Source organism: Triticum dicoccoides, chromosome 7A (assembly GCF_002162155.2).
Source record: "Triticum dicoccoides isolate Atlit2015 ecotype Zavitan chromosome 7A, WEW_v2.0, whole genome shotgun sequence".
Lineage (NCBI taxonomy): Eukaryota > Viridiplantae > Streptophyta > Magnoliopsida > Poales > Poaceae > Triticum > Triticum dicoccoides.
Window position 1 is genome coordinate 22,480,660 of NC_041392.1, and position 3,966 is coordinate 22,484,625.

At 40.0% G+C, this 3,966-nt stretch overlaps 1 long non-coding RNA gene across 9 annotated transcripts in view; it reads right to left on the minus strand.

The window, feature by feature from the left end:
• Positions 1-1,640: 1,640 nt before the first annotated feature.
• LOC119331763 overlaps positions 1,641-3,966 on the minus strand; it is a 4,041-nt gene continuing 1,715 nt past the window's right edge. For 5 of the 9 annotated variants that reach the window (XR_005160644.1, XR_005160638.1, XR_005160636.1 and 2 more), the window contains exons 6-8: positions 3,056-3,229; positions 2,285-2,950; positions 1,641-2,070 (exon numbers count right to left, since the gene is read on the minus strand). This is a non-coding gene — a long non-coding RNA (uncharacterized LOC119331763). Of the gene's footprint in view, positions 2,071-2,284; positions 2,951-3,055; positions 3,233-3,966 lie in introns of all 9 variants that reach the window. The other 4 variants (XR_005160640.1, XR_005160641.1, XR_005160637.1 and 1 more) reach the window with 4 other exon arrangements.

The window sequence follows — 3,966 nt, forward strand, 5'->3', positions numbered from 1 at the left end:
CGCCCCTAGGCTTCCTCTCCGCCGCCAAGTTCGGCATGCGCGTTCCACACTTGACCCCACAAAGTAGATACCAATACCATGCCCTGGACTGCCGCCATGGACGGGTTCTCCTCTGGGATATGGATTATTGTCCTGACGCGCTTGTCGTTTGGGACCCCATGCCGGGCAGCATTCGGGAGCTGGACGAGCCCAACCATTCCATTGCGACCGATAACTTCGAGATCGCGGTGCTCTGCGCCGTGAGCGGCTGCGGCCACTGCTCGTGTCACGCGGGCCCCTTCAAGATGGTCTGTGTCAGCGTGGATAAGAGTGAAGAAGGTGAATGTGTTGCACTCGCGTTCGTGTCGTCGCCGGACATGGGCGACTGGAGCAAGCCGTCTGAACTTCATCGTGAGGAGTGGATGGGGCCGTGCCCTGGTGTTGATATTGCAGCTGATGCAGTCCTCCAGCCAATGCCCGCTGTCCTCGTCCACGACGCACTTCACTTCATGCTTTGGTAGCGAGATGATAATGATCGTGTGGGAATTCTCAAGTACAGCTTGAGCTCTGATTCTTTATCATTGATCGATGTGCGTTTGCCACTCGTGCCCATATGCTCATGGCAATGAATGATGGCAGTTTGGGGCTTGCACATCTGGACAGGAGGTTAACCCTCTACATGTGGTCCAAACAGATAGATTCCAATAGTTGCGTCATGGACTCGTCGTAGAGTCGTGGAACTCAAGACCCTTCTCCCTATTAAAAATCCCAAAAGAAGGCCTAGACTGATTGGGTCTGTGGAGGGATGTGATATCATTTTCGTGAACACGGATGTTGGCGTCTACCAGATTGATCTCAACACACTAGAGTGGAAGGAGCTATGGAAGAGAGAAAACTTGGGTGCTTTGATTCCATACATGAGTTTCTACAATCCGCCAGCCGGTATATCTATATGTCTTTCTTCTTTTATGATTCGTCAACAACTCTTAAATAACAATATATCAGTTAGTGGAATCATCAAAATATTGAATGCTTAATCAGATTGAAATTTGCTCCAACAAATATCAAGTGCAATAATTGAAGGTTGTAATTAATTATGCTTATTTAATTGGCAATTTATGTAGTTGAGAATTCCCACACGATTTGTGCAAGCCCCAAACTGCCATCATTCATTGGCACTTCAAACTGCCATCATTCATCTGGACTACAAACCCCAAATGTTGCAATTAATTTTATTCCCTCCGTCCGCATACAGCCAATAAAAAAACACGCATGAAGTGTATTAATTTCGCAGCCATGGCACCAACAACAATGGCTTTAAATACAACCAATGAAATGGTTGCATGCATGCACCTTTCCAAAGCAAGGCCTTATAAAAAAGGACATGCTTGTGATGCTAAGAGGCCTAATAAACCCGGACGGAGGGAGTATCATGCCATCTCCTCTTTGGAATCACATTGATAAAACTATGTTTGTAGAAAGGGTGATCCCCGGTGATGCGGCACAATGAGAGTGCAAGCTTGAGTATGAAGGATGCTACTCATCAACAAGAAACAGGAAAACTTGGAGGCATATCATGTGATGAATTATGTCACTACTTAGCAGGCCTTTTGGTGCAGTGGTGTGCCTGCATGTTTTCTCATACTAGATGACCTGGTTGCGCCAATGGCGCAAGAAGCAAATTAGAAAGAATGTTAGTAGTGAGTAAGTAAAAGATGTAACTGGAAATATAATACAATGTGGATTGTATTACATCATGTATTAACCACAAATCATGAAATCAATACCAGAGAACCAAATAATGTCACCACCTCTGTACTAACAACCAACATTTTAGCATAAGGAGTATCACAGGAGTGTTTAATTGCACATCAAGAGTATCACAATTACAACTAAAGAGGCATTGTCCTCACTGCTGTCCCTGAGCCCTTCACAGAGTTTCAAGCCTCGCAACTTCTTCCTCCAGCTCTGCACATGACCCTCGGTTACGAACCTCATCCCTCAACTATGATTATTTCAAGATGAAATCAACATGCTATTTCTCTCACATGGAACATGTTTAGAATTTAGTCAGTCTCGCTAATCTTTCAGCTACAAAGGCAGAAAGAAAAATGGCATAATCAATAACTAAAAAAAACTGGAACAATAATGCTTGTAACAATAATGGCTATATTTTTATCATCAAATTTCAACAATAGATATCTCTCCTCCTATATCCCTCAAAGAGCAAAAATAACAAAATGAACTTTGATGTACACAAACACATTCAAATAAGCAAATCAGAGCAAGACAATATGCATCATACCTTCAGGATGCCAAGCGGTCGATTAGTAATGCTAAAATGAACCCATCAGCATACCTCCCACCTAATTTTATTGGCCCTATCTCTTCTTTCTCAAGTCTGCACTCGTTCAACCAGTAATCCAATTAGTTATACATGCACACAATAACCAATAGTTTCCCTTCTCCCTATTTCTAATTTGGAAAAATCACTATATTTTTCCCCTATTTGTAGTTTACACTGAAATCTGAAACCAGTGTGTGCAAGTATGTTTAAACACCCAGCCAAAAATCTGAGAAAAGCAAAATAAGAATTTGAATGCCCAAGGAAAATTAAACTTGCTCTCTCTCCCTATTCTCAGCCATACATGCACCAGACAACACATATATATATATATATATATATATATATATATATATATATATATATATATAGAGAGAGAGAGAGAGAGAGAGAGAGAGAGAGAGACGATCAAATAATTTTATAGGTCCTCCTTGACTTGGCCGCTTCAAGCTGTGCTAGAATCCATGGGATGGCAGAACACCTTTTTTAGTACAAGCACACTGCAAGCCACCATCCACCCTTGCTTATTAATGAAATAAAATAAAGTATTCCAAGAACATGGATCAGTTATAAAAAGTACCGATATCATGTATGCATCGTTCTGATGCAGAGGCCGGGGATCTCCCCCTTTTCAAAAAAAAGTATATAATACAAAAATAAATATTCTTTGGAAGGATATAGTCATAGATATATCAAATAGACATAGTATACGTTCCAATGATAATGTCATACCTGTAGAAGAGACATATCCTCAAGAAACGGTGCTCCAAATGAATATTGCCATATTTGTCCATAGTAAATAATCCATTACAGCATAAATCAGAAGCCAACATCAATGTGGTTCGCAATAAGAGGAGGCCATTCTGTTCATGCCTAGCAGTAGCACAACAGCGACATGAAGACAACCTACTTTACATGGCAAAAGATCCAAGTAAGAAGAAAATCTAATGTCATATATGGATACACTTGAGTTGTTATAAATACTTAGGAATTCAGGATGGCAAATTTAAGCAAGAAAAACACACTGGAGCTGTTATATTTACTTAGGAATTCAGATTATTGTGTTTCCTATAGAGGCCCTATAACCTGAATAAACGTAGCTGCACATAAGATCAAGTAAAAAAAAGCGTTAGTAAATTCATGAAAGGAAGATGTGAAGATAAAAGTCATGACAGAACTGTCCAGATTTTGTATCAGCCAGTCATATATACAGGACCAAGAAGACTGCACCCAAAGTTTGATATTTCAATCAGCTTAATTAATAATTATTTGGCACGCATCTTTGACACAGCACTGCCTTTAACTGTGTTCTGCGCCACAGAAAACACAAACTAAAATTGATAAAGTTGAGACAAATAAGGGTACATATATTGCATTAGTAAACAAATAACAATAGAATGTACTTTTATGTAGAATTAAAAGTGTGGAGAGAAAATAAATAAACCCGAGGGAAAACTATCTATTAGTCCTCATAAATCAAAACACAACATCTTCACGCTTTCTCAGTCAACAGTCTACTCAAATGTAATTAATATATAGCAGATCAATGACAAAAACACGTGCCAAAACATGCCGACCAAAATAAAGAGGTAGAAAGCCTATTTTAAATCCATGACTGGTTACAAAGTTGCATCAACCTACTA